This window comes from Manis pentadactyla, chromosome 5 (genome assembly GCF_030020395.1).
Source record: "Manis pentadactyla isolate mManPen7 chromosome 5, mManPen7.hap1, whole genome shotgun sequence".
Taxonomy (NCBI): domain Eukaryota; kingdom Metazoa; phylum Chordata; class Mammalia; order Pholidota; family Manidae; genus Manis; species Manis pentadactyla.
In genome coordinates, this window is record NC_080023.1 from 158,513,046 (window position 1) to 158,532,932 (window position 19,887).

At 40.5% G+C, this 19,887-nt stretch overlaps 1 protein-coding gene across 1 annotated transcript in view; it reads left to right on the top strand.

The window, feature by feature from the left end:
• Window positions 1-19,887, top strand: part of CTNNBL1 (catenin beta like 1) — a 178,572-nt gene that overhangs the window by 130,050 nt on the left and 28,635 nt on the right. The window lies entirely within an intron of this gene.

Sequence of the window (19,887 nt, forward strand, 5' to 3'; positions counted from 1 at the left end):
CATGATGTCATTATCCCTAACATCAGCACTGTGTGGGGGTATCATTAGCCCGTTTTATTACTGAGGAAACAGCCCCAAAGAAGTTAAGTACTTTCTCAAATAATGTACAGAGTTTAAATTAACGTCTGCTAGAACGTAAGGCCTATCTTCTTGATCCTGTGCTTCAGTCTCTCTGGGAGACATCTGAAAACCAAAAAGCTAAATGACTTTTAAACCAAAGCAACAATCCAGTAAATTTAGTTATTTCTAGAAAGAAGATAGGAAAATTTATAATACCATTAGGGCTGGGCAGAAAAGCTCTATAACCAAGTTTTTTGGTATTTGGTAAGGTGGGATATGAATTTTTTGTTGTTTGTTTCTCATGGGGAATTTTTGATGTTTGTAATGTGGGTTGTGAAATTTTTTTATAACTTAAAATTTTTGAAATAATGAATCTTTTCATAATAAAAATTTTCCTATATATTTTATATTAAGTGGGATATATTTTTCTAAAGCTGTAAACTTGGCATGGTTCTTAATAGCAGTATAGTGGGAAAAGCACAGCCTTATAGAACATGCAGACTTGAGTTCAAATCCCAATTTATACCAGTCGTGTAACTAAATTAGGTGTCCTGACACTCAGTTTCCAGTGTTGCAGGGTGCGTTCCCCACACATAACAAGCAATTCTGTTACACTATCTACCCAGAGACAGCGTCAGATCCCACAGGTAGAGAGCTCCAACACACAAGACTGCCACACCCAGTCACAAGCCCAGGTTGTTACCTTTACTTCTGACAGACTGCCTGTTAATCAGAGGTTTGTGAGACTCCCTCCTTCGGCTCAGTCAATTGTTACTGTAGCTCACAGAACTCAGAAACATTTTACTTACTAGATTACCAGTTTTCTATAAATGGATATAACATAGGAACAGCCAGATGGTAGAGATGCATAGAACAAGGCATAGGGAAAAGGCATGGGATTTCCATGTCCTCTGCAGGCACGCCACTCTCCCTGAACTTCCTTGTGTTCACCAGCCGGAGGTTCTCCAAGCCCTATACTTTTGGGTTTTTATGGAGGTTTCATTACATAGGCATGAATGATTAAATCATTGGCCATTGGTGATCTACTCAACTTCTGTCAAAAGTCCCAGGCTATAGAAAGCATTTCACAAGTAATAAGCTCATGACAAAGCTTTAAAATGAGAAATGCCCACATCTGAACATGGCCTCATGTCTTACGAGGCTCATCTTAAGGTGTTTGCCTAGAAACTAGGAGTCAGGAAGTCTGTGAAAACCTTTGTCTATAAGGTGTCACAAAGGAAACCTCAACTGATCTCTTCCATGAGTTTAATTACTCTTCAGCTCTTCAGCCAATATTTGTTGAATACCTAATGATGCCATACAAGATGTTAAATCCTGGGAAGCATACGTGAACCACCTGAGGCCCCCCCACCCTGGAAGCACTCACCTTTCTGTGGGGAAACACCAGAAATAATGATTGTAATATAACACATTAAAGCTTATAAAGGAGGTAGGTGCAGGTTGCACTTGGAAGCCCTGAAGAAAGAAATAGGCTTTCAGTCTACTTGGAAATCTTTGAGGAGATTAGAAAAATTATAATGTCCCAAGTAGACAAGAATAGGAAGAAGTTTAGGCAGGGGAATCACACACACAAAGGCACAGAGAATGTGCTGGGATTCTGGAAAAGGCAAGTATTACAGTGTTGTGATTTTAGGGTTAGCATCTAAGGTCAATGAGCAAGACTGTGGACTCTGTTTGTCAAGGTTAGTAGAGGTGACCAAGAGGGCAGAGGACCTGGACCAGGACAGTCTTCTAATTCAGCTGGGCAGATATTCTAATCACAATAGCGTAGCTCTCATATGTGCCTGAAGCCTTCAAAAACTGGGAAAGGAAAGAGACACAGCCCTCATATTGCCTTCCTTGGATTTCATATATAAATCCACTAAATTCATTTCTTTTTCAAGACTGTTTGCAAATTCTGCTCTGTTAATCTCAACTTTGGTATCCTTAAGGCAAACCTTTCCTTTGGTCTCTACTTTGAAGCTCATTTGATGATGTCAGTTAAAATCATACATACCTTTGGAATTTAATCTTGTAATTCTTGTCCCCAACCCTCATTCCCTTTAGTTTCTTTCTCAGGTGATTGCCACATTTTTCTCCTCTGACTGGCTCACTCAGAATTCTTGCCTCTCTCCATCCATATTTGCTTCTTCCAAAGTCTAGAAGACACAGATGAACTAACTTGGGTTCCTCAAAAATATGAATCTGATTGTATGACTCCCACTTAATTCTTTAAGGACTTCTTATTACAGGTCTAGGATGAAGTGTAGACTCCATGGCATGTCATAGAAGATCTGCTTGTTCAGCCTTCTTCAGCTCCTTATGTCTTGACATTTGACTGTCATGAGTTCTTCAGTTCTTCAGCCAGTATTTGTTGAATACTTGACAATGCCATATAAGGTGGTAGACCGTGGGAAACATGAATCACCTCAGGCCCCCTACCCTGGAGGCATTCACCTTTCTGTGGGGAGACTGCAAACATACATAAGAACATACTTACATGAGAACACATGTATGAGAACATGCATGAGAGCATACATCATATATGAGACCCTGGGAAACATAATGAACCAACTCAGGTGCCTACCCTGGAGGTACTCACCTTTCTCTGGAGAGATAACATGCAAATAATAATTACAATATAATACATTAAAGGTTATAAAAGGAGGCAGGTACAAGTTGAAACACTCCTTTATTGCCCTCTCTGTGAGACTGATCACTTATGCTTTGGAATTTCCCCCAGTCCTGCTTCCTCCTAAAAGCTTTCCAGAAGCATCCCTCGTATCTGGTGATTGTTGGCTGTCTTGTTCCCACACAGCTGTGAACTCTGCCAGGGCAAGGACCATATCCTATGCTTGGGGTAGGGGGAGAGGGAATCAATTTACTCTCCTATATCCCTTTAAGTAGATGAATCAGAATTGAAAAAAAAAAACTTTATTATGGAAATTTAAAAAAATCTAAAAAGGCAGGAAAATTATACATTGAACCCTTATATACCCATTACCCAACTTCAGTGTTTAACATTTTGCCAGCTTGTTTCATTCCCCCCTCTTTCTTTTCCTGGAACATTTTAAGACACCCCTAGACATCATGTCATTCCACCTCATTATGGAAATTTTAATTTATAAAATTAATGACATATAAATGACAACCTTGGATTTAGGCATTTTTCTACCTAGAATGTATATGTTAACTTTAGTATCTATTGATAGTTCAGCCTCCGACCATTAGATGTCAGAAATAATCTAGATCAGGGATTCTCAGCCTTGGCACTGTTGGCACTTCAGACCAGACAGCTTTTCACTGTGGGAGGCTGTCCTGTGCACTGTAGGATGTTCAGCCACATCCCTGGCCTCTACCCACTAGATGCCAATACCACCTCCAGGTCATCACAGACAGACATATAAAAATTGCAAATGCCTCAGGCAACAAAATCTTTCTCCACCTCACCCCTCTATTGAGAATCACTGACACAGAGAACGAAAAGAATTTTATTGTTGAAAGCTAGGGGCGGGGGGTGATTGTGCAAAGGATACTTGGGGAAACTGGGTCCCAGAAAGGAAGAGTGCCTCTCGGATCATTACTGTGCTTATTCGTATCCTGCTAGAGAATAAAATCTGTTTTCTGCTGCCAGTGTGCACTGCTCTACTGCACAGTTTCTAGGAGCCATAGGGTGATGTCAGAGGTTTCCTAGGAGCAGGAAGAGGTCCTCTGGTCCTGGTGGGGGTGTTTTACTGAGCAGGGAAGATCACATAGTCAAGCTAAGTGGAGACCAGAAGCCACTGCCAGGAAGAACACTACTGTGATTTGCAGCCATGCCCAGTAGCTGCCAAGTCTCCTCAGCGTCCCCTTTACCAAATTCTTATGATGAAGTAGTCTGGGAAACTCTTTCTTGGGTTCCATAGTGGTAAGAATAGGATTGGCTTCACAGAAATTACTTTGAAGTCAGTTTTTGCTAGAAATCATCTATCTTGTATAAAGCAGAGGAACATTGGCATTTCAATTTGTAGCTTTGTTCAGAATGGACTCTAATTATTTCTCACAACTCAGTTTTCTAAGAAGTACCCTGGAAATTTGGGTACTAGTAAATTTAGTTCACCACTAGGAAGGCAGGTTTGGAATGGTGGAAAGAAAGCTGGCCTTGGGAGTCAGATCAGCCCCTGACTCTACCAGCTCTGAGTGGGTAAGACACATAAACTCTGGGCCTTATTTTTTCTCATCTGTAAAATGGGAGAATAATTCTCTCCAAGGGTGGTCGTGAATTAAGTGAGAAGGGGTGAGTAAAGCACCTACCACAGTAACCTGGCACATAATACTAATAAATGGTTTTTCCTCTTAGGAGAGATCCATTGGGAAAGGCACATAGGTCTCTCAGGCCCTTAGTTCTTTATCTGTACAACTGTAAAATGGTTGCACTGGGTGTGTGGAAAGATTAGCTTGTGAGAATGATGATGGCAAAATACTTCATGCATTTGCCAGTTGTGATTATATCATGTTAGTAAAACAGCATGGAATGCTTTTCACAAATACAGCACATATTTTAGGATTAACCACGTTGCTTTATCTCCTCCCTATTATGAGTCTAATTCCTGTTAGAATATGCTCTGAAGCATTTTCACAGAGATGATGGCCTGTTTTTCCAGTAGTTTTTGTGTGTACAAGATTATAGAATAGTTTAATTCGTTAGTCTCACACTGGAAATGAAAGAACTGTCTCAGTGCAGCACTGAAAGTCCTCTGCCCTTTCACTCTGTTGTGTTACTCGCTGATGGAAGAAGGGTTAAGAAGTCAGTCTTCAAGAAAATGAGCACACAGCCACCTTGGGTCTGTGAGCAGGTTTTTCTGGTTTCTGTGGAAATCAGCTGAAGCCCTGGAGTCTTGAGGAAGACGAGTATGAGGGGCTCAACAGTTGGTGAGGCTGCAGCAGCCCAAAGGAGGACTTTGCTGCTAAATTTGGGAAGAATGGGAGGAGAAGCCCTTGCTGTTTAAAGAGTGCAAAGGCAGGACTGGTGAATGAGGTGAAAGTAGTGAACAGGTAGGTTTAGATCATACCCTGAAGGCCCTGCAATCAGGCTTTTCTTTTTTTCCTAAACTGAATTTCTAATGTAAAGCAGGCATCCAGGGATGGCTTTCAGAGGAGTGTGAAAACACCTCCCTTGTTTTGGGTCTGTGATGATCAGCTGTCCTGTGCCAAGGCAGGCTGTGCTTGGAAAATGGGAAATTGAAATAGCGAAGAAATCAATGTGGGGGAATTCTGGCACTTGTGCTTAACTTTGGGTGTATCTGAATCCAGCCAGTACTGTGTCATGCTATGACAGCATTCCGCTGTACTTTCCCAACCTTTTAGGACTATTTGAGAACACAGTAAGCCCACTATTGAAAAGGCCTCTTATAAAAAGTGAAATCCCAGTACAGGTATTCAGAGTGATTGTCTCGTTTTAGGATCTAAAGGTTTTGTTACATTTTTGGGGGGCATGGGTAGGGAAAAGAGTGGTAACTATGTAATGTACTTTTCAAAGCCTGAAAGAGTTTGTAGGCCGCAGAGTCAGTTTAAATTAATTTTAGATGAAATACTCCTGAAAGTGATATGCTATAGGAAAGTAAACTGTAACCAGCCACACCTGGCAGTAAGCTGTTTCATCAGAGGGGTTCATTAAATAAAGGACTCAGTCTGCTGAGTCAGAAATCCTGCATCTGGGCCATCTTATACCAGTTTTTCAAAATGCTGCTGGGTGTGGGTGCTGCTAACCCAGGTATTGGTAGGAATGTGAAGAGGAAATAGAGGTGCTGAAACTCCAGGCATTTATTTCTGCCATTACAAAGATGAGGGTTAATTTTTTTTTTTAAGTCATGTCAGTCCTTCCAGCCAGGGTCTTCAGAATATAATAGAAAAGTATTCATAGGAGATCCATTGAGACACTGAAGTGAAAATAAGGAAATACACCTTTTCACCAGCAGATATCTTCTTGTTCTTGGACTTTTCCCACTGGGATGGGTGGCTGGTTCCAAAAATAAGAGAGACTGTACACTCAGCTTTCTTGGGGTAAATACCTGAACTCTCAGGATGTGCAGTCTCTTTGGACTTCCTAGAAAAGAACTTACTGGATTAGTGTATCAGTTAGGAATTGCAGTTGATTGCAAGTAACAGAGATTGGAAATAACAATGGTGTGAACAAAACAGAACACCTAGAGGTTTATTTCTCTTTCATGTAAAACAGGTCCAGAGGCCGGCAGGACTGGATGGTGGCTTCATGGTATCATCAGGAGCCCAGGTTCCTTCTGCCATTCTATTCTGCCATCCTTATCACAGGGTCAGGGATACTTACTTGCTTGTTAATGTGCCCCAAACACCTATAAAAGTGCCTGGTTTCTATTTTCAGCATTGCCTTATAGTCTCAGATGGTTATTAGAGTTTCAGTTTTATGTCTATATTCCAAACAGTAGGAAAACAAAAAGGGGAGAGGGCAGGACAGAAGGGGACATATCCCCTCCTGGAAATGCCAAATATCAGCTTGTCTGAGGTTCTGCCCACACTGATCACACTTAGCTCTAAGGGGACTGTGGTTTGGTTTTGTTGTTTTAAGCAGGACACATTACCAGGTAAACATGGGTTCTAGTAATAAGAAAGAAGAGAAAATGGATAGGTAACTGGCAGTCTCAACCAGTCAGGGTGTTGCCACTTGGTGTAGAACACTTCTCTTGGGCAGAGTTTGTCCAGACCTCTCAAGAGTTCCTGAAGTCACTGGCACCCAGCTCATTCTTCATGGTGCTCCCCAAAACCAGTATTATTCCCCAGTTCACACTGCCACCACTGAAATGATGGGGTTGGTTTCACTAACAAGGAACATTGTAGGGGCCATAGAAAACTACAGACCAGAGTCATTTTCCGCCGGAGATGGTTGTGTACACACCTAGCAGGCACTTAAACCTTCCTGGATCTCTCCTTCAACACATCAGAGATATCAGCCTTCCCTAATATATGAACACTTGGCCTAGGGAATTTCATGCTTTCAATTCAAGCCCTGAGAGGGAGTGTTAGATGCCACATCATTCTCTTCTTTTCACTCTAAACCCTTGGAGAATACTTGGTAGCAGAAAGAAGCATTCTTGAGTATACACATCCCTTCTTGCTGCAAGGCACATTTTCCCACAGATTCAACACTGTAAATTAGTTAACTTAGCACTTAAATACCTTTTAAAATTCATAGTGTTGCTGGAAATCTGAAAGGAAGGAAAGAAATCCCATGGGAAAATGAAAATTAATTAACTAGAAGCAACCCCTTTCATACTGCTTTGCACACAGTAGGTGCTTAGACAATATTTAATCTCATGCAAAAAAATACTGAATTAGTTTTGGCTATAATTTCAGGTTAAGTAGGTTTCAGTGGGCCTATTTCCATGGAAAATGCATTCAAATTTTAAAGCAATAGATATATTAAAAATTACGTTTTGGAAAAATCACTTTTAGGAATTTCATCATTTATATTCCAAGTTCAGTTGTCTCACCTATTTTCTTGCCTTCTTCCTCTTAACATTTTAAGAATATTTTCAAACATACATAAAAGTTGAAAGAACTGTACAGCAAACGCTCATATATCTACTACCTTAGATTCTACAGAACATTTTACTATATCTTCTTTGTCACATCTTTCTCTCATTCATCCATTTTACTTTTTGATGCAGAAAATAACTTGTGGACATCAGTACACTTACCCTTAAGCATTTCAGCTTGAATGTCATTAACCTAGAGCTCAATTTTTAGAAAAAATAAAAATTGCATAGGGTGAAATGCACGAATCTTGAGTGCACCATTTGATGGATTTGGACACATACATACTCTTTCAAGGTACAAAACGTTTTCACCACCTCAGAAAATTCCCTCATGCGCTTTCCAAGTCAAGTCCCTCCTCCCTTATCACAAAGATATCCCACTGTTCTGACTTTTTTACCATAGATGATGTTAATTTCCCATAGAACTTCCTATCAGTGGACTCAGCTGGTGTATACTCATTTGGGATAAAGCTTTCATTCAGCATACTGTTTTTGAGATTCATCCATGTTTTTGCATGTATTCATAGTTTGCTCCTTTTTTATTGCTAAATAGTGTTCTATTGTATAGATGTATTTCTCCATTCTTCCTATTGACAAACTGTTTCAAGTTTTTGGCCATTATGAATAGAACTGCTATGAACATTCTTGTACATGCTGCTTATTCCCCTGTCATACAAGTCTTTTGAGTTACATGTTTTCATTATCTCTAGAGTAAATATCTAGGAGTGGCATTGCTGGGTAATTTGGTAGTTGTTCACACCTCTTTTTGGTAACTAGAATGTTATAATTGAACTGAGGGAAGATTTTATATATCATTCAGGCCACTTCTCTTTTACAGACAAGAATATTGAGGCCCAGAGAGTAGGTGGAGTAGAGACTATTCAGAGTCCCAGAGATTTTTCTCAAAGTTTAGACTAGAAACCCACATCTCTTACCTCTACTCTGGTATTCTTGTGTTCATGCTTCCTTTCTTTCCCCAAGAAAGGGGCAGAAACTAGGCTTATTTCTGAAACATCATAAAGTTTTTCAGTTTCTGCTTAGGGAGAGTTAGCTGTTAGATGTACCCAAATGCAATGTATTGTGCTTGTTGCATACATTTCTGTAATAATCAGAATCTTGTCCTTCTTCTCCAGTGTACATTCCTGTAAATCTTCAAGGATGATCTTTCCGGAACACAAGTCTGATCGTGCTGCTTATTCTCTGTTGTCTTTAGGCCCTGTTGGAATAAAGTCCAGACTCTTGACTCACCTTCCATCCATTGCCCACCCTTGCAGCCTCTCCTGTGTTGTGCTCCTTCATATCCCCATGACTTTTAAAGCCCTGCTTTTCTGTCTGGAATGCTGTTCCTCCTTTGTCTCCCTGATAAATTCCTCCTCATTCTTCACAGTTTGGCTCATCCAGACCCTCTCAGGGAGTCTGTTACACACATGACCTCTCACAGTTAACTCTTACCATGGTGTTTTGTTAGGATGACAAATTCAGTATTAGTTGAACTGCTGGCATGAGATTAGATACTGAAGGTAAAGAGATAACTAAGATGTGGATCCTGCCTTTGAGGAGCTTAAACCATAGAACAGAGTGGTTCCAGGACCACAGCATCGATGCTCATGTGGCCAGCAGTTTGGAGAGCTCACCTCCCAGAGCCTTCCAGGCATCAAATACTTTGAAAACTTTATCAGAAGAAACTATCTCATGATTTTATCTACAGTACTAGCAAGGCTGAATGCTTTTTAAATATGCTTACTGAGTATTTTTTAACTCTTGAGAGAAATAATCGAGTTGTATTATAGTGGAACTAACTAGGCCACTTTCTAGCTGTGAAATCCTAAAAGGCAAATTTTCTTTTCTTGACTGAGTCTCTAGCTTCATAGCTGTAAAATGGGGAGAATGATAAACATGTCTTATAGGACTGTTGTGATGATTAAATGAAGTAATACTGCAAAGCACACATAGGCACATGGTAGGTTTGCAATAAATGCTGCCTCTTTAAGTCCCCAGTCTCTAGCCCAGTGCCTGCCACATATTCAGGATTCAGGAAATGTTTGTGAAGAATAGGAATATATTTATTTTGTGTATGTGTTAAAAGGGGCTATGAATAGATGCTAACACAGACCCATGTGTCTTGAGAAGAGTGTTTGATTTGACTTGCATCAGTATTCAACTAGAGTGGCTGAGCACACACACGTGACTCTTCTTGGGTTACCACATCCCCTGCTAGGCAGATGTCCATTATAATGAAATGTAAAAAGGGGAAAAAAAACAATAAAGGCAGAGACGTGTAATATTATGGCTTGATTTGACAGGGCCTCCTGCTACTTGCTGCCAGTGCCAGGCATGGAACAGATTAATCTGTATTCCAACACACCACTGCTGAAGTCAAGATCGATCTAATTAGGGTATTTTAAACATCCTGTTTGCATCTAGAGTCTTACTAGAAAGCAGGATGTGTGTCCATCTGGGGGAATTCAGGGGGAGGTGGGCAGCAAAGTTCAGCAGTAAAACAGAGATGGTTTTAATTGTAGAAATGAGTAAAGAACACTTCTGTATTATTTCCTTGAAACAAAAGAGCTAATGGCCTTAGATGTTCCATGGAAACAGAGGCAGCTGTGAAGCATAGCCATGAATTTTAAAGTGGCCCTGCAAAGTCTTGCCAAGACATGGCCTGGTGGTTGAAGTACAAGGACTATTTCAATCCTAAGAATAGAACTCTGGCTGATCCATATCTTCCTTAACCATTTGGGCTGCTGGAAAGCAGAGGTAGGGTCTGAAACTGGGTGGGCAGACTGGCCCTGAATTCATTCCTTAACCAGCTAGCTGAGCCAGTATTTAAATGCCAGGCCATCAGGGCATTGGTTAGGGTCCACTTTCCATAGTCCAGCAGTTAAATTTATCCATGTTATCCATGTTCTGTCCCCCTCCCCTGCCTTTCCAACCTTATTACCTTTCACTCTCCTTTCCACCACACTGATCTCTTCCCAGTTCTTCGTCCATACCCTTTGTGCTCTGCCCTTTGCACTCCAGCTTATGTCTTTGCTTGTCCATCTGCTTGGAATACCCTCTTCCCATTGCCCCTTCTCCCTCCAAGGCTCTTCTCTTGCTTCTCTCTTCAAGCTAAATGCCACCTTGCCCACCCATCTTCCCAGATACCCTGTCCAGGACAGTATTTGCTTCGTCAGTAGTGTCTCCACCTTTCTCATTCACTATCACTTTTTGTCAAGTAATTTTAGACGTAATAGACTTCAGGCACCCAGAGGACAGGATCAGTGTCTAATTGTCTCTGTCCCCAAACACTGTATCTGATATGTTATAGGATTCTATTTTATGAATAGCTGAATGAATTACTGTGCCAAATATCCTGGAGGCTGCCTCCTGTGGCCCAGCTCAGCTTGCTAGTGCCTCCTCTTCCTTTCTGGTAAATGGAATCCTCCCTTGCCTCATGGGACCAGTACTTAAACAGACATGCAAGCAGGACATCTCTGAAATCTAGAGGCTTACCTTGGCACAGAAGAATGGGGAAGTCACATTTAGAGATTGCTCCAGTGCACCTCATCACCATTTGCCTCTGTTCCCTACCTCCCACCCCAATCCCCACCTTGGGAGTCTTGTTAATGTATATAGTGATCCACTTATCCCTGACTTCAAGAATATAGTCCAGGTTTGTATTTGAAGAATTAAAATGTACATATCTGTCTATCTACCAACTTTACCAGAAAACTTGGAGCCCACAGCCACTCACTTGCCAGTGTAACACATCCAGCTCTGCATCACTCCCAGGAATCTGAGAAACAGACTTTCTTTTTGTCAATTCTGACTTCCTAATTTCCAGCCTGTGTGGCCTCCCTACCCATTCCCTCCTTTTTCCTACCCCATCCCCAGCTGAACTAAGAGCCCTTCATATACGTGCTCTGCATATTCTGTGTGTGCCAGTGACTTGTGTACTCGATTGTAGCTATTTATTTTGTAGCCTTGCTCATAAGATGATGAGCTTCTCTTGAGACGACTCTCCTCTTTTATCTCTACAGTCCCAGTACTTGGTACGGTGTCTAGCACATAGTAGGTACTCAGAAGTTTGAGTTAAGGGATGGGTGGTGTATGTACCACTTTATGCCATATGATTAATTGGTCTGTGATTATAAAACTCATAAAGGAGAAGGTATTTTTCATTTCCTCTACAGATCACATGCTGTTTTCACTTTTTACATCAAGAGCGAAAGGCAAATGATTATCATGGCCAAGTACATTTATTTCTATTAAAAGGTAGAACCATCTCTGTTTAGATATGTTGTGCCCTTCTGCTTACTAGCACATAGCCACTACCCACCTCAGGACTGTCTGCAGGTCCCCCAGAATCTTGTATTATTTGACTTTATAAGCAGCCACATATGAGCATTTTTTTTAAATTTACTGTAGGATTAAAGAGTCTGAGTGAAGTTGGCCTTGCTCCATTGTAGGGTTAGAACAAATCTCAAGTTATAAAAAATAGCCCTACCAGCTGAGAAAGTCAAGCAATCTAAGTTCCTCTTTTTCTCAGCAGGGGTTAGTTAGGTGACCTGGGCAGACTAAAACATGTTTGGTGGTGAACATGTGATCCGGATGAAATTAGATGGTGATCTATGACAGGTGTGCAGGTGAGAAAATCTCTTACAGTGCTCTCTTTCAAACTAATGTCTGTTGAATGCCTACTGTGCACATATCTCATTTGATGCAGTGTATTTAATAGATGGAAGGGACAGCCCCATTTTACAAATAACTGAGTCTCAGAGATTAAACAATATGCTCATGTTTTAATTTAGCCAGCTAGTGAGTGCCAGGGACAAGATTTGAATCCAAGTCTATTTGATCCTAAAGCCCCACAAATAGTTAATGAACTCGTTGGTGTTTTTGGAGCAGGTCTGAGGAGTTAGACTTCACAGTATACCCATGTGTCTTTCTCAGCAGTAGTACACTGACAGGCCTAGTTGTTAACAGGCCTATCTATGGATAAATAGCTCTCCTCACAAAGAGAGGTGATATTAACCTATTGGAATATGGACCATACTTTTTTAAGAGTGAGGATGGGAAATGCTAATGTATCCCATTCTTTACAAAAATGTTGCACAGTTCTTACTACGCTGATGGACAGTGACTGTAATGGGGTTTGTTGGGGGGGGGACTTGGTGAAGGGGGGACCCTAGTAAACATAATGTTCTCCATGTAATTGTGGATTAATGATAACAAAATTTTAAAAAATGTTGCACAGTCTAAGAGGCTTGTTGGAGTGATTGCCATAGTCTAACTGTGCCATTCTGGAAAGACCTCTGATCTGGGTTTACTAGATAGTGAGTTCTTAACCAAGGAACCATCACGAAGATATGGGAACACTCTGAAATTCTATGGAAAGTGTTACATATGTGTATATATTTTGGGAGGGATAGTATGCATGAAGGTTCATCAGGTTCTCATAAGTGTCTGCTGTGATATTTTTTTTAAAAAGGGTAAATCGCAGCTCTAGATTTCAGTGGTCTACAGGGTACTTTTGATCTGAAGCAAATCACATCCTTTATCAGGGCTATTGTTTCTATACTTGAAATTCCAGAGGAGTTGAACCAAAGATTTATAATTCTCCTTTCAGCTCTGAAAATGACAGAACTCTGACTCGCTCTAGAGAATCAAACCTTTAGCCCCCTTGCACATACCCAGGGGTCTAACCCCATTGCTAATCATCCTTGGGAAGTCCTGAAGAGATTTGTGCTGGGGGAAGAGTGGGCCGCAGCCACCCCTCTGAAGCAGCCAGTTGTCTGACTATTGAGCAGGTCATCCAGCAGGAAGGGCTCACACTGGTGATTTCAATCCTGGCTCTCTAATAATCCCCCAAGACCCCTACCTCCCTACCTAGTGACTTGAACACGTACATTTGCTTGGCCTTCCCCACTCTGGAGCCTTGTGGGTTTCTTTAACGTGTGTATGGGTGTTTGTTCTTCTCCTCCTGGGCCTGCCTTAGAGGTTGTTCTCTGCAGTGAGAGCCACCACATCCACCCCATCCGTGTTGACAGCTCCATAGCCATCTTTCCTCTCCATTTTATCCCATCGAAATGACAGAGCAGCTGAGTAGTGTGGCCAGCAGATAAACCTGTTATCTCCCCTGCTCTCTGTGCCAGCAGCTCTCCCCATCTCCTTGGTGCATGAAAAATTGACACCACCTTGGGCTGAAATCTGTTCCTAGGGAAGCTACATTTATTAGTAGCTTAACGAAACTGAGCGTGTGTGTGTGTGTGTGTGTGTGTGTGTGTGTGTGTGTGTGTGTGCGCGCGCGCGCGCGCAAAACTTGGGGTAGCTGAGGCGTTTTCCTATCTGGCAGGCACCAGTGACCTATGACCAGCCACAATACCCAGAGAAAGAAAGATGGAAGGACCGTAAGCAGCTTTAGGTCTTTTAGAATTGACAACCCGTCCTTTACTTAAAATCCCAAACAGATAGGTAAATGTCATTCGTTCTTCGTATACCACTGCAACTTATCCAGGTATCTCCTGCTTCTGGCTGGGATAGGCTGTGGAAATGCATGCTAATATGATCTAGTAACAAAAAAGATGGTTATTCTGTACAGTAGATTTTCCTCTTTGAAAATTACAGCTCCTGATACCCTGTCTCTGCCACCAGCACCCCAGCCCCCATCTTGTTTAGGTATATAACAAACATTTTCTTGGATCTTTTCTGATCCATCTTAATCAGCAAGATTTAAAGCAAAGTTATTGAGAAGTTCTGGTTCGGTATTTGTGGAACTGCCTAAAACCCAAAAAGACTTCTTTGTTTGGACTCTGGTAGAACTCTCTTCTGGAAGGACTAGTTCAGTAAAGGAGAGGAACAGGGCTTATTTTTCATGTCTTACTCCATAAGGCCTTCTACTTCATTTTCCTCTCATTGAAATGGTTGAATTGTTTTTTAAATACACATTTATATAGCATCTATCTTTTGGACACAGTGAGTCCCAAGTGAAGCACAATTTCAGGCTTTATGTGATTTAGTTTCTAGTCTCTCTTACCTTCTTCAGAAGCTTTAATAATTGCTTTGTATATGTGGGAAGCATGTAACATAGTAGGAAAAGCTTGCAGTTTGGAATCAGGTAGTCTGGGTTCAAATCTAAGCTCCCACCACTGACTAAAGGACATGACCTAAAATAAGTTAATTAACCTCTCTGAACCTTGGATTCTACCTTTATAGCTTAGTAGTGAGAACTCAACGAGGAAATTGTGTACAGACTCAAATAAACCCACTCGTCATACATACACAGTAAATTGATAGCAGTTATTATTGCACCCTACTTACTTTCTAATAGGAATTTGAAGCAGCCATATTGGTACTAAATCTTAGCTTTGGATAAATCTTAGCTTAGTTGTCAAAAGACAACTGTCAAACTGGGGAAAACATTTGTAATGTATATGACAAAACGGTAATGTTCTTAATTTACAAAGAGCTTATTGGCAAAGGATAGAACAGCCAGTTCACATAAAAAGCAATACAAGTGGACAGGAAGCATCAGAAAAGGTGCTTAACCTTATTTATAACAAGAACAAAATCATGCTGATCAAAAGAAGATCTCATTTTTCACTTGTCATACTTTCTAAATTGGATAATATCCAATCTGAGTGAGGATGTAGGAGCACAGATACTTGGTTGTTTTGTATTTGCTGTTAGAAACAGTGATGCAGTGGCATCCATGTACTCATATTCTGGCACTTGTACTTTTATTTCTGGCATGAACACACTTTTGCATTTGTATTCTTACAGGCAAATTCCTAGCAGTGGAATTGGTGATTCACAATGTACTGACACAAAAGTGTTGAAAGACACTGGCAAAACTTAGATCATATATATATAATTTTACTTCCACTCTCAATATGTGTGTTTTTATATATGTATATGTGTGTTTATGTTCATATATATACATACACACGCATACTATGAGTGGAAGTGTAATTGGTACAACCTTTCTGGAAGACGATTTGTCAGTGTCCTTCAACACTTTTGTGTCAGTACATTGTGAATCACCAATTCCACTGCTAGGAATTTGCCTGTAAGAATACAAATGCAAAAGTGTGTTCATGCCAGAAATAAAAGTACACGTGCCAGAATATGAGTGTATGGATGTCATTGCATCATTGTTTCTAATAGCAAATATAAAACAACCAACCAAAAGCTGGAAACCATATAAAATACCCATGATTGGATTACCTATTAAGTTATTATAGTAAGTTCAGTGAAATTCTAGATAGCCATTTTTTTTGGTATCATTAATCTACAATTACGTGAAGAACATTATGTTTACTAGGCTCCCCCCTTCACCAAGTCCCCCACCACATACCCCTTCACAGTCACTGTTCATCAGCGTAGTAAGATGCTGTAAAATCACTACTTCTCTGTGTTGCACAGCCCTCCCTGTGCCCCTGACACACTATACATGCTAATCGTAATGCCCCTTTTCTTTTTCCCCGCCCTTGTCCCTCCCTCCCCACCCATCCTCCCCAGTCCCTTTCCCTTTGGTAACTGTTAGTCCATTTTTGGATTCTGTGATTCTGCTGCTGTTTTGTTCCTTCAGTTTTCCTTTGTTCTTATACTCCACATATGAGTGAAATCATTTGATACTTGTCTCTCTCCACCTGGCTTATTTCACTGAGCATAATACCCTCTAGCTCCATCCATGTTGTTGCAAATGGTAGGATTTGTTTCTTTCTTATGGCTGAATAATATTCCATCGTGTATATGTACCACATCTTCTTTATCCATTCATCTACTGATGGACACTTAGGTTGCTTCCATTTCTTGGCTATTGTAAATAGCGCTGCGATAAACATAGGGGTGCATCTGTCTTTTTCAAACTGGGCTGCTGCATTCTTAGGGTAAATTCCTAGAAGTGGAATTCCTGGGTCAAATGGTATTTCTATTTTGAGCATTTTGAGGAACCTCCATACGCTTTCCATAATGGTTGAACTAATTTACATTCCCACCAGCAGTGTAGGAGGGTTCCCCTTTCTCCACAACCTCGCCAACATTTCTTGTTAATTGTCTTTTCAATGATGGTGATCCTTACTGGTGTATGGTGATATCTCATTGTGATTTTAATTTGCATTTCTCTGATGACAAGCGATGTGGAGCATCTTTTCATGTGTCTGTTGGCCATCTGAATTTCTTCTTTAGAGAAGTGTCTTTTCAGCTCCTCTGCCCATTTTTTAATTGGATTATTTGCTTTTTGTTCATTGAGGTGTGTGAGCTCTTTATATAATTTGGATGTCAACCCTTTATTGGATCTGTCATTTATGAATATATTCTCCCATACTGTAGGATACCTTTTTTTTCTATTGATGGTGTCCTTTGCTGTACTGAAGCTTTTTAGCTTGATGTAGTCCCACTTGTTCATTTTTGCTTTTGTTTCCCTTGCCCAGGGAGATATGTTCATGAAGAAGTTGCTCATGTTTATGTCCATGAGATTTTTGCCTATGTTTTTTTCTAAGAGTTTTATGGTTTCATGACTTACATTCAGGTCTTTGATCCATTTTGAATTTACTTTTGTGTATGGGGTTAGATAGTGATCCAGTTTCATTCTCTTACATTTAGCTGTCCAGTTTTGCCAGCACCAAAATCATGTCTGATTTTCTTTTCTTCCTCTATGCTAGACTGCCACTTACATAGATGGAGGTGGTTACCAGATGTCATGCTGAGTAATTTCAGTTTTGGAACTGAACTTGTTAGAATTCATTGCATTTATTACTGCCTGTCCCACATATGCACTACCTGGAGAGATCAGAGCCATATCCAATTGCTTGGCTCAAGATTGCAGAACTGATTATGTCCTCTAGTCTTCCCTCTTCCGATCTTCTCAACATACACAAAGGTCATAGGACCTTCCATGACACGTGCTTCCAAAGACATCCTTTTCTTATCATACTTTCTCACCCTAAGCTGAGCTATCTTGTTCACTGTCCTTAACCTGGGCTAATGTTTTTTGCCTTCCTGTGAAGACAGGTTGTATTCTCTCCACTTTCTACCCTCATCCCACCCTACAGCCTGTTCCCTGCCCTCTTCTTTTGTTCAAGATGGAGATTATACCACCTCAACCCCAGCCTCACACAAAAGTTGAAAGAAAGGTATTGGGGGTAAACCTGGGGTCTTGAGAATGTATATAATACCTCTCTGTCCACAGCATATTTTAAGAAAAGCATACTTGAAAAACAATGTACTGATTAGAGATATTTTATTTAAACTGATGCATGTCTAGGAAAAAGCCATCCACTTACTCCCAAGTGCAGAAAATCTTTAATAGCCATCTTGTGATTGATAGTTTAAGAGCATAGTAACAATGAAAAGGTGATACTACTCTGAACTTGGGATAGGCACTGTATGTAAGAGAGTGAGAGCTATTTGAAGGCATTTGAAAGATAACCAGATTCAGGTTTGTCCTGTTCCCACCACCACCAACACTACCAACCAAAACCTTGTTTTCTTCCCATTCATTCAGCAAGTATTTCCAAAACACCTACTATGTGCCAGGCGTTGTTTTGGGACCAGGGAGGGATATACCAATGAACAAAGTAGACTAAAATCCTTGCCTTAAGGAGCTTCTGTTCTGTTTGAAGGGAAGCAATGAATAAATTAAACAAGTAAATTATAGTGTTTTAGAAGATAATGCATGCTGAGGAGATAAATAAAGCAGATAAACCCTTGGGAATAGGCATTGTTAGGGCACTGCATTTTTAAAAAGGGTAGTCATGAGAAGATGACAGTTGAATAAAACTGGATTAGAAGATTGAGCCATGCAGAAAATCTGGTGAGGAGCATTTCAGGCAGAGAAAACAGCAAGTACAGAGGCCCCTGGGCGGGAGCATGCCTGACATTAGAAACAACATTTAGTCTGACTAAGTCGGGGAGCCAGCCATTGGAGGGTTTTAAACAGAGGATTGATGGAATCTGGCTTGAGTTTTAACCTTTATAAAGGATCGTTCTAACTGCTCTATGTAGATTAGACTAAAGGAAGCAAGCATAGAAGCAGAGAGACCCACAAATAGGCTAATGAATATTCTCAGCAAAAGACGATGGTGGCATGGATCAAAGTAGTGATGGTGGGGATAGGATTCTGGATATTACTTAAAGGTAAAGCTGACCAGGTATCCTGTGGGACATGTGAGAAAGAAGACAATCAAGGATATCTCCACTGGTTTTGACTAAGAAACTGGAGGACCTGGTTGCCATTAGCTAGGTGGAAGAGACTGTGGGGAACAGCCTTGAGAAGTCAGGAGCTTGGTTTTGGACATGTTAAGTTTATAGGGCCTGTCAGACAACCAAGTGGAGAGAGCAGGTAGGCACGTGTGAACCCATGGGTCTCTGTTCAGAGAATAGGATTGGCCTGCAGACCCAAGTTTGGAAGTCATCAGCATGTAAATGGTTTTCAAAGCCTGGAACTAGATGAGATCCCTAGGGAATTGAATTAGCTAGGAAATAGAAGTTTAAGGACTGAATAATGCCAGCATTAAGAGATAGCAAAAATGAAGAGGTGGAGAATGCTTCCAACGTAAGTGAGGAGAAATACACAAATACAAATAGAAATAAACAAAATACAAAATTGTATCTGTGCTACAATAGGAGTGCTTGTGGCTTTAATTAATAGTCAAACGACTTTTTGAAAACTCAGGGTAACTTTGGCATATGCGTATGTCAGTTCCAAAGAGAGTGTTTGTTGCCCACACTGTAGGCAATTTTATTTTTCAAAATAAACTTTATTCAGTCATTTCTCCTTGCATAGACTTCTGCCACCTCCTTTTCAAGGCCATTATTCTTGATTTTTAAAAATTCTTTTGAAGAATCTCCTCACAGCTAAGGCCTATAATATACCCTTCAATTACCCTCTTCTTCCCAGAGTAGGAAGAATAATATCTCATGCTAGAAGCCTGTGGGTTATGTGAACTCAAAAAGCATTGTTACCATTTTGAAGTACTTACTATCCAGCTGCCTTTAAACTTGAAGTGGTGGGTTTAGCTGTACCAGAATGTAAGTGATAACACTGGGCTCCTATCATATTTCTTATTTAATTCTGGGATTTTTACTTTGGAAGCAGTAAGGTAATTTGAGAATATGATAGACAATGTCTTATTTGTTCATTATATGCTCATCTCATGGGTGGTATTCATATTCCATTCACAGGTTATTTCTGTAAATGGGGGATTAGTTTAAGGTTCTTTCGTGGACAATAAAAATCCATTAATTCCAGGCAGAATAGAAATTCTAACTTAATTTTGATTCACTTGCTGTA